Consider the following 12,023-nt stretch of genomic DNA (forward strand, 5'->3'; position numbering starts at 1 on the left):
GCCATATTGGAGCACATTATGCAGCTACTGGGTATAGTATCAGAGATGCAGTCCGTAGAGTGGAAGCGTCAGCACCCCAGGCTGTGCCAGCCAGTTTATTTCTTATGTTATTTCGAGTCTTTAGCTTTTGACTAGTGTTTTCCAGATGTTTCTATATGTTAACGACCGATCGTCGGTGACACCAAGGTATTTAGGCTGGAAATTATATCCAATCCTCTGCTGACAGAAATTCATATTGACTTGTTGGCTTGCGATTCTGTTTTTTACGTGGAATGCACAGACTTCTACCTTGGCTGCATTTGGTTAGAGTCTCCATGCTTTGTAATAGCTGTCGAAATTTTCTAAGTCTGTAGACAATATATTTTCTCCTTATTCAAGTGTGCTGGTTTGTATGGCTATGGCAAGGTCATCGGCGCAACGAAGCTTTTTGCTAGCAGTATTTGGCATGTCACTGGTATGAGCATGGGTACTAGGACAGATCCTTGTGGAAGCCTATTTTTTATGGTAAATGACTTATTCTGTTCTGTCCAGTAACGATAAGTTAACGTATTTCCCAGAAATGTCGTCAATTTCTTACTTGGGACATGCTTTTTTAGGTTCAGTACACAGTGTCATATGCTGCTGTCAGATCAACAAAGGCCACCGATGTCTTTAGTTTCTTCTGTAATCTAGCCTCAATGCAGGATGTCAAGCCTAGAACATGTTCACAGCAGCTGCGCTGCTTCTGAACCCAGGCTCATATGTTGGAGTTACATAATTTATTATTCCTTGAATTCTGTTAATGATAAGTCGTTCCAGTAATTTCAAGCACACGCTGAGCAGCACATTTGGGTGGTAACTTGAGTGGTCATCAACTGGCTTTCCAGACTTGAGGATTGCTAGTGTATGTGCAATCTTGAACTGTTGAGGTACTTTTCCAGTCTCGAGAATATCGTCGAAGGACCTCGTCAGCCAAGTTCTTCCATGTTCCCCAATATGTTTAATAAATTAAAAGAACTGGCATCCAGTCCTGCTGCTATCCTAATTTTCAATATTTTGATAGCACCATTTATAGCTCTTTCATTAAAGGAGTCTGATAAGGTAGTGTTATCATGAACGTAGCTACTGACTTCATTCAATTCACCGTTTATCTTATCTTTGATGATTGAGTCTACAGGGATCTTCTCAGCTCTTGTTCTGATGTGTAATGCCAGTTCCGATGGCGTTATCTTCGGTTGCTGATTGCAAAAATTGGTTGCAGTGCCAAGTTTCCTTAATAACGTCCATGCCTTTCTGCTCGAATGAGTCAAAATTAAACTGGATGTCAGATCCATCCTTTTCCGCTTTCTCGCTTCGTTTATCTGTCCTAGGATTGTTTTCACAATATCAGGGTTTTCAGTCTGTTGGTGTTCTGCATACTGCATACATAGTTTTCTGTTGAGTCATTCCAGCAAGGGTTGTTATGTTTGCTGAGCCCCCGTGGTATATTGCGTTTGGCTGCACCAATGATGACTCCCACAAATCCCCTATAGTTTTCTACTTTTTGCGGCTATCCAACGTAAGCTATTATCGACCTCCTAAGTATACTGATCCCACAATGTAGGCTTTCAAGGCCGATATTGTCTTCACTTAAAATTTCCGGGCTGAAAGGCAGTGGTCGATGTATAAAACTCTCCCCAGGCGTTTCGTATCCGACTGCGGGAGACATCCTCCGAGGTAAAGCGGCGAACTGCAAAGACAACTCGAAGAAGCGCCGATTATATACGCAGTGCAGAGGGCGCCACTGTCCATCACGTGGCGTCGGCTATGAGACTGGCTCTGGTAATGCCAATATTCTCGATTGAAAGTAATCGATCGGCAAGCTTCCGGTGCAACGCTGACATCCAAATTTTATCCAGTTTAACACCTTCCTCTTCCCTGTTAAAATTATTACGGTGTTTATCAATCTCGATGGCCTCTCTATACATGCGCGCATAATAATGCGAGGTTTTAGATATGACGCTCGTCTCGCTGAATTTTATTTCATGATTACCTTCCTGGTAAACATGTTATGCTAAGGCCGATTTATCCGTGTGAGCCAGGCGGCAATTCCTCTTATGTTCAACAAGACTTTTCTTTGTGGTACCGATATAAACTTGCCCACATCTACAAGGAATTTTATACACCCCGGTGTAGCCAAAGGAGGTCGTGCATCTTTTTCCGATCTTAAATATACTTTCATTTTCCTGGTGGGTCTGAAAATAGTTTCCACCCAATACTTGCTTAACACTTTCCCAACACGATCTGTGACCTTAGTAATGAACGGAAGAAAAACCTTGCTGTTTGGCGGCTGCTGTTCGTCTTTGCTCCTGATTGTCTGCCTAGAGAGAAGTGCTCAATCTATTTCTTGCTGGAATAGTCATTCTTCTCGAAAGTCTATCGTAGATGTTCGATCTCATCTTTTAAATAAACAGGTTCACAAATTTTGTACGTCCTGTCTACCAAAGTTTTTATTACACCTCTTTTTTGCCTAGGGATGTGGTTTGAATCTTTATGCAGATAACTATCAGTATGTGTAACCTTCCTATACATCTTAAGACCCAACGTTACGTCCAGTTGTTTAATCACAGACACATCCAGAAAATTCAGCTGCCCATTACTCTCCGTCTCCATACTAAATTGGATTTTCGGATTAATGATGTTAAGATGTATCAGGAAAGCATCCAACTCCTCTGCTCCTTATGTCCATACTACGAAAGTCTCATCTACTTAGCGATACCATCTGGCTGGTCTCTTACTGGCATTCTGCAATGCCCGCTTTTTAAGTGTCTCCATAAACAAATTAGTCACAGCAGGACTAAGAGGACTGCCCATAGCCACCCCGTCAATCTTTTCGTGAAAGTCACTATTGGACTGAAAGTAGGTTGTGGTGAAGTATTGTCAGAATAATGCCACAATATCGGTAGGAAAAATATCCGCTATGCAGGAGATAACTTCGTTTACCGGAATCATGGTATATAACGACACAACATCGAAACTAACGAGGATATCATCCGAGCCCACGCTCATTTCCTTTAACTTGTCAAGGAAATGAGCTGAATTTTTAATATGATTGTCGATCCTGCCACCATAAGGTTGCAGCAATGAGGCAAGGTATCTAGCTAACTCATTGGTGGGACCGCATACATAGCTGACAATGGGCCTCAAAGGAACCTCAGGTGTACGCACTTTGGGTAATCCAGAGAATCTAGGTGGGTACGCTTCTGTTTTACAAAGCAGCTTCTTATCGTCGATCGTTCATTAAAAAAAAAAAGAAAAGAAAGTACACGACGCATCACGAAGGGGTTATCAAAACTAATTAAAACTGGTATTAATAAAGTAACGAAGATTAATGCAAAATTGTAGACTTTGCGACCGTAGCATAAATGTGTGACCCTGCAGTGCAATTTAACAGCGCAGCTTGCAGGGATAGTAAACATAGGACTTGTCGATACCAGGGGCATTAAGTCTTCGCGAATTTGCCGGCAAGAGTGGCCGAGCGGTTCTAGGCGCTTCAGTCTGGAGCCGCGCGACGGCTACGGTCGCAGGTTCGAATCCTGCCTCGGGCATGGATGTGTGTGTTGTCCTTAGGTTAGTTAGGTTTAAGTAGTTCTAAGTTCTGGGGGACTGATGACCTCAGCAGTTAAGTCCCGTAGTGCTCAGAGCCATTTTTTATTCGCGAATTTGATTATGTGTACTCAGTTGGACAGCAAATATGGCTCGCAGACAGGTGCGTGAACAATATACCCATTTGAGAGAGGAAGTGTACTTCGGCTCTAAGAAGCCGGTTGGAGTAATCGTCGAATAGTAGCACCGTTCCTGTTCAAATGTCGAGCGATTCGCCTGCTTTATTTACTGCACACATTTTTATATTTTCTCCTTTCTTCTACTGGATTCATTTCCCCTGTTCTAGTCAGTCATTGCCTAATGCTCTCTCTGAAATTCTCAACAACCTCTGGTTCTCTCAACTTATCCAGGTCCCATCTCCTTAATTCCCTACCTTTTTTTCAATATCTTCAGTTTTACTGTACAGCTCATAAGAAATAAACTGTGATAATGTGAAATGACTTATAACTTAAAAATATTGTTCCAAAATTTCAATATTTTAAACATAGTTGCACAACAGCAACGGTTTCACGTAATAAAATTATAAACAGCCGACCAGTTGCAATGGATAAAGAAAATCTTTACCTAGGTTTCGACAAGTATAAATTTGTCTTCTTCAGAAGGTAGCCTAAGGACAATGAACATCATAGCTTACATTAGAAAAGTATGAAACTTAAGTCAAGAATAAATTTTAACACAAATTAGAGTACTTTTGCATTACAGAAGTGTGATAACGACGAATGGTACTTACAATTTTACATTAGTAAGGAGTAATGTACCATCGCCGTTTTTACAACTGTCGGCATATATCCATTTGTCAAACATGAAATATAGCCCTAGAATTAGGGTTTGTCACGTAAATATAGAATAGTTCATGGGTCTTGCAGAGCTAACAACCGACTGAGTGTAATCGGCGAGCGTAGTTACTCTGAAAACAGGGCACGTGGCGCTCGTGCCGAGAAACATGTGCCAATTGGCGTACAAAGACAACGTGTAAATTATCAGTATTAATAAGGTCCTTAGGTAAAGCAACAATAAAAAAGGAAGGAAATTAACACTCTCGTTATAACAGTATGGAAGCATTGGTACAAATAATGTAGTTATACATCAAAAACATTTCCAAAATCTCTGACTTACCTTTACTTAATCAATCTGTAACCTTCCGGGGTCTCCAGGTTTCTTCCATGTTTACAACCTTCTTTCATGCTTCTTGAACCAAGTGTTAGCTTTGATTAAGTTATCCCCTGTGCAAAATTCTACCAGGCGGTTTCCTCTTTCATTCCTTACCCCCCATTCCATATTCACCTACTACTTTTCCTTCTCTTCTTTTTCCTACTATCGAATTCCAGTCACCCATGACTATTAACTGCCTGAGTAAGTTCTTTTATCTTGTCACACACTTCTTCAATCTCTTCGTCATCTAAGGAGCTATTTGGCAAATAAACTTGTACTACTGTGGTGGGCAGAAGCGTGGGCTTCGTATATAAAGGATAGTTTGATATACAGGATGAGTCACCTAACATTACCGCTGGATATATTTCGTAAACCACATCAAATACTGACGAATCGATTCCACAGACCGAACGTGAGGAGAGGGGCTAGTGTAATTGGTTAATACAAACCATAAAAAAATGCACGGAAGTATGTTTTTTAACACAAACCTACGTTTTTTTAAATGGAACACCGTTAGTTTTGTTAGCACATCTGAACATATAAACAAATACGTAATCAGTGCCGTTTGTTGCATTGTAAAACGTTAATTACATCCGGAGATATTGTAACCTAAAGTTGACGCTTGAGTACCGCTCCTCCGCTGTTCGATCGCGTGTATCAGAGAGCACCGAATTACGTAGGGATCCAACATGCTAACACCTTTTTATTGGTCTTTTTCACTGACGCACACCACGTGAGTACGCGTACCTCACCCCTCATGGTAATGTACATGTGCATCAGTGAAAAAGACCAATTGAAAGGTGTTAGCAAGGGGACGTAATGTGCTGTTCCAGTCTCTTCTGTACATAAGGTCCATCACCGTTCCCTTTGGATCCCTACGTAATTCCGTGCTCTCCGATACACACGATCGAACAGCGGAGGAGTGGTACTCAAGCGTCAAATTTAGGTTCAATATCTCCGGATGTAATTAACATTTTACAATGCAACAAACTGCACTGATTACGTATTTGTTTATATGTTCAGATGTGCTAACAAAACTAACGTGGTTCCATTTAAAAAAACGTAGGTTTGTGTTAAAAAACATACTTCCGTGCATTTTTGTATGGTTTTGTATTAAACAATTACACTAGCCCCTCTCTTCAAGTTCGGTCTGTGGAATCGGTTCGTCAGTATTTGATGTGGTTTACGAAATATATCCAGCGGTAACGTTAGGTGACTCACCCTGTATATTTACGACTAAAATACGCAACGAATATGCCGGCAATACTTAAATACATTTTGCTTGCCCGAGTATATGTGTACTCAGTGTACACGGCTACTTCTGTGTCAAAAAGCGTGAGGACGTTTAGGCAATCTGCGCTCCCGCGTCAACAAAAGAAATGGAAGTAGTGAAACGCAGCAGTGCCTTTTGAATGTAGCGCGCCTTTATTAGCAGTAAATGCTGTTGTAAGACTCGCTGTAGCTGCGCAGCCGCTCGTGCCGTGTCCCTTGCGAGAGCTGTGACAATAGCAGCCGCCCGCCCCTGCCTTCTGGAAGAGTCCGCCCGGCATCCACGCTACGACGTCACTGCCGCAGCCGCAGCCGCAGCCGCAGCCGCTTATCAGCCAGCGGGCCGTTCAGCAGCAGCGCTGGCCCCACCAGCTTCCGGTTCTGCTGTATTGTCTTATCACTCTCAGTAGTAAAGTCTCCTGGCGGACGCTTACAGGGGAAAGTGTTCTGCTGCCGGGATTTCATAGTCATACAGATCACGTGCACTTGGGGCCGTTTACCAGCGTTTCCAGGGTAGATTCAAATCTTCACGCGTTCTCCGCAAATCACAGTTACTTACGTGCATTTCACTCTACTAGATAAGCTCACTGGACACAATATTGATCATCCTTTTGAAAGACCACGCTGGTGGCTTTGGTGCGCTGTAGATGACATACAACTGATCATCATGATCATCATCATCATTATCATCATCATCAACAACAACAACAACAACAACATCATAAGGTGCTCTCCCTACGGCTAATTTCCTGACAGCATTGCTGCTGTCATTTGATCCTGTACCAAGCCATCTGCTGCATAGTCTGGTATCTTCCTCTTTGCACTGGAACAGGCATTACATGATAGCGCTGCCCTCCACTGCTGACGTGCATCATGTCAGTGAAGTAGTGTCTAAATGTCTAGTCCGTCGTACGCAATCAGCTCATTATGGTACGTTGACGCGACACAGAATGCCAGACAGCGCCTCCTGTCTGCTTTCGACATGTTCATGACCACATTGTGAACGAAACTGCTACATTTTTTTGGTGTATTGACGAGGCCTGTCTAATCAGCCTAATAACCCATTAAAAAACAAAATAAAAAAAGGCGATGCAGCATGAAGGACGTGATGTACATGAGCAGATAAACAAATAATTACAGTTTCAGAAAAATTGGATGATTTACTCAAGAGAAAGAGCTCACCAATAGAACAAGTCAATAATGAGTTAGTCCACCTTTTGCCATTGCGCAAGCAGCAGTTATTCGGCTTTGCACTGATTGACACAGTTGTTGGATCTTCTCCTGGGGTATATCGTGCCAAATTCTGTCCAGTTGGCTCGTCATATCGTACAAAATTGGCGCGATAGTTGGAGAGGCTTACTCATAATGTTCTAAACGTTCTCAACTGGGGAGATATCGGCGACCTTGCTGGCCACGGTAGGGTTTGGCGTTCACAAAAACACGCGTCAATCGATGCCAAGCCAAATAACTAGTTGCACAAGAACCGGAGATAGACCAACACATTACTGACTTGCTTACCTTGCGAAACCCTTAACATTGAATATATCATCCTTTTTTCCTGAAATTGTGATCATTTGTTTGTCTTTACATGTACAACACATCTACCGATTTCCACCTCATTCCGATAATTCCTTCGTGGTGAGCATTTTTTTCTTAGAATACAGGGTGATTTTAAAAACGCTATACATTTTGTACTTAAACAAATTTTACTAACCAATGTGTAATGGCACTGCAACTTATGTTACAACAGAACATCATTTCAGTACATTTCATTGTGACCACCTTGCATATCTGGGCACACACCCCCCAGCGCTCCACTGTAGACCGAAAAACCTGTCCAAGCATATCTGGTGTAATCTCAGCAGCTGCGGCACGAATCCGCTGTGTTAAGTGTTCAGTGCTGCGGTCTTCACGTGGTATACCTTAGACTTGATAAACTCCCATGCAAAAAAAGTCTAAGGGTGTCAAGTCAGGAGAGCGGGCTGCCCACATCCGTGGAGAGGCACGACCAGTCCATCTTCCGGGAAATGCTTGATTCAGATAATCCCAAAAAACGAGGGAAAAAATGGGGTGGTGCACCATCTTGTTTAAAAACAACAGTATCCATATCCCATTAGATATCAACTGGGGCTCCAAAAACTGTTCCAACATATCTACGTATGTGGTTCCAGTAACGGTTTGTTCTGCGAAGAAGATGGGCCCTTACACTGTTGACCTCGTTATCCCTAACCAAACGTTCACTTTTGCTATGTCCCGTGGCCTTTCCTGCAGCACACTTGGTTGTTCGTCTGCCCAGATCCTGCAGTTGTGTCTGTTCACATGTCCACAGGTATAAAATGTAGCTTCATCACTGAACAAGACATTTGGCATCAAATTATCATTTTCCACAGCTTGTAGCAGGTCATGACAGCTTGTCTGGCTGCCTAGTCCACCGCTTCAAGCTTATGTACGACCTGGATATGGTACGCACGTTTGTACAGCCTGTAACTAAGAACTGTCCATACAGTGGTTTGATGAATACTGCTGTGTAAAGATGTGGTGTAATCGTACCCAATCTACAATCACAACTACAACACTTTAAGCTTAAGGTCAAGAAAAAGTTGTGTGGCTTCGTAACATTTTCAAATGTGCATCAGTGCGGAACATTGAAGATAATAACTGCCCAGCTACTCACCGACCAAGGAAAATGTCACCGCTAGCTTGCTAGAAAACATGTTTTTCGATGCTTCAGTTGGCGCCAGAACAAGTCTCCTGGTAGATGCGGAAGGGCTACGTGTGATCGCATCCTGCTTCAAATGGCTCTGAGCACTATGGGACTTAACTTCTGAGGTCATCAGTCCCCTAGAACTTAGAACTACTTAAACTTAACTAAACTAAGGACATCACACACACCCATTCCCGAGGCAGGATTCGAACTCGCGACCGTAGCGGTCGCGCGGTTCCAGACTGAAGCGCATAGAACCGCTCGGCCACCCCAGCAGATCGCATCCTGCACACTTTGCACGGTATCTGGCGTTATGGCCGGCCTCTCTGGACTTTCTTCATCTGCAACACTACCACTAACCTGCAGTTTATTGACTAGGGTCTTGATAGCAAGCCTGGTGGGGCCTGTTTTCCGGAATCGACGGGCAAAGTCTGTCCGCACCTGTTCATACGTCATTACACGAAGACGAGCAGAAACAACAGCGATTCGTTCTTCTTTGGTTGCCATTCTGTCTTAGTACCTGCAAGAAACAAATATTCCGTTACTATATCACTGAAATGTATAGTAACTTACTATATCACTGAAATGGATAGTGACTTTAGAATCACCCTGTTTATTATCCATGTGATAATCTACGACGTGACGGTTGACGGGAACAACGAGAACATCGCTGTACTGTATGATACGTACTCGAGGTTTCACTCAGTAGTATGAGGGCGATGAAATTGGATACATGCTCAGCCCACGTAAGTTTAAAGAAATAGCACCAATTGTCGCAGTCGACTGCTTGAGGCAAAGTGAAAGTATCAAGACAGGCCCTGCAGATATCCAAGTTGAATATGAATTATCTGAAAACTTCCGTCCAAACACTGCGGCGTTTGCATTACTGTTGCTTGATCATGTTATTAATTACTCGTCTCTCGCAGGAATTATGCAGCGATTAGTACGAATGTGGCGGTGCTGCTTCACACCAGAGGCAATCCACGATGGTACAGCAACGTGTGAACTTTGTTGTGGACTTGCAGGGGTTTTACGACAAGTGTGGCCAACATGTGTTCGAGGATGATGCGTTTCTCCCTTTCAAAAACACTGAACGAGTATTTATAACTTTTTCAATAACCGTCGCTTCACTGAAACCGTTTAAAAAAGTGCATTGCGATGACTTGCCGCACTGCAGCCTCTAGTCAGCCCAGAATTTTCACGAAAGCGGAGGAATGAAGACAGACTGCTCTATAAAGACGTGGTGTAATCGTACCGAATCTACAATCACAACTAAAACACTTTAAGTTGAAGGTCAAGAAAAAGTTGTGTGGCTTCGCAAAATTTTCAACATTGAAGACAATAACTGCCCAGCTACTCACAGACCAAGGAAAATGTCACCGCTAGCTTGCTAGCAAACATGTTTTTCGATGCTTCAGTTGGCGCCAGAACAGTTCTTCAAGTTAGCTACCATCAACACCAACCCCAGAGGAACGGGGAGTCAGCGATTATCTGCACAAACTCCTACACAGACCAGACCAGGGGAAGGTCTGTCATTGTAGCATCGGCAAAGGCATCGGTAGACTAAGGAAGAAGTACGCTGGTGGACTTGCAAGTGATTATATTTGCGCCTCAGAAAATAGACAAATAATTTGGAATTGGAATTGATTTCACTGCTCTAAACCTCATTCCGTCTGGAATACTTAGACTTTAAATACTGGAAATAGTGGTACACTTTCTACCGTAATGCTGTAATGCCGTAATGCGGGTTGCCTGCACTGTCCTGAAGCCTGCAGTACGCAACCCTTGCCCTGCGCATTATGGCAGAAACTGTGGTGCCTTTACCATCCTTCGAAGTCTTCGTATTTCAGGAAGTATGAATTTTATAATAGTGAAACCAAGTCTACCGTCACCAATTATACCTCTAGTTTGCATTTCGGTAAAAAAACCTTACATGTCCCATTGAAACAAAAGTAACATGTTGAAAGTGATGTTTGTTTATATTTATGGATTTCGAATTCCTGCCAGTTTGTGTGAGCCCCCGATATAGGTGCCCTCATCGTGTGTGTGTGTGTGTGTGTGTGTGTGTGTGTGTGTGTGTGTGTGTGTGTGTGTGTGTGTTTCATCCAGGGCGGCTAGTGCCAGTTTCCCATGTGTATATTGTATATGGAAGAGCATTATAAATAGAAATGATTGATTAAATGTAAATACTCGAGACAATGAAAGAAATATGAACACTTTATACACTGTAAAACAGGAAGAAATGATTGATTAAATATAAACACCCGATATACTGTATATACTGAATAATCACAAGATGATGGTTGTATGTGCAATGTATAGGATCTTCTTTATTTTTTAGTTATAGTGCAAATAATATCTCTGTAACTGATAGTATTAATTATAAAGGAAAATACATAAAAGGCTGTATAAACAATCTTTTAATTACTAGAAAAACAGTTTATTGTAAAATTACCCGATGCACATTTTGCAAATAAGCCATAAATAAATAAAATATTTTAATAGATAAATAAACATTGTTAAAAAATATTATCAATAAATCATAAGGTATTTTTTATATCAGTATTCTTATTTACAAATAAACCCGGCCCTTTCCATACAAACTACAATCCATCAGGCTCATGCAATTAAACTATGGAGAGGGATTGTAATTTTTGATAATCCAAGACTTAATTTTCTGTTGTTTATAACAAACCTGAACCTCTTCTCCGTGATGGTTAGACCTCGAATGTTGAGTGCTATACAACTCAACATGTTATAAAAGATGATAAGAGTGAGCACGAATCTTATTGGTCCACTGGGCTTCCCGGCATTATATTGTGCTCCCACTGGCTGAGAGAGAGAGAGAGATGGAAACAGGTTTCCTGCCAATTTTATTTCAACTGATCAGTATCGAGTTATATCATGACCTTGAATATAAGTAGTCCATTTGCCTAAGGTGTGAGAGGGTCCCCCTTGATGATGACGATCAGTTCCAGGTGGTCCCCTGTGGGGAGGGGAGTGAGGGGTGGCCTTAAATATAAGTCGCCCAAAATGTACAACCGGCCACTGGATGTGAAACCTGGTACCTCCCGTGTTTTGTCAGTGACATTGAGATAAGATCGTCATCTCACTGATGCCTACTATTGGTTGCCTACATCATGGTAATAAAACAGCTAATAGGAAAATAAAAATACTTTAGTTTTTAATGAAGAGCAGCAGGACGTACCTCAGCTAACGTTATTTTTCCCACACTCATCTCTTCATCGTTCTTAAACACGAGCCGATACTCGCT

This window comes from Schistocerca serialis, chromosome 2, assembly GCF_023864345.2.
Source record: "Schistocerca serialis cubense isolate TAMUIC-IGC-003099 chromosome 2, iqSchSeri2.2, whole genome shotgun sequence".
Lineage (NCBI taxonomy): Eukaryota > Metazoa > Arthropoda > Insecta > Orthoptera > Acrididae > Schistocerca > Schistocerca serialis.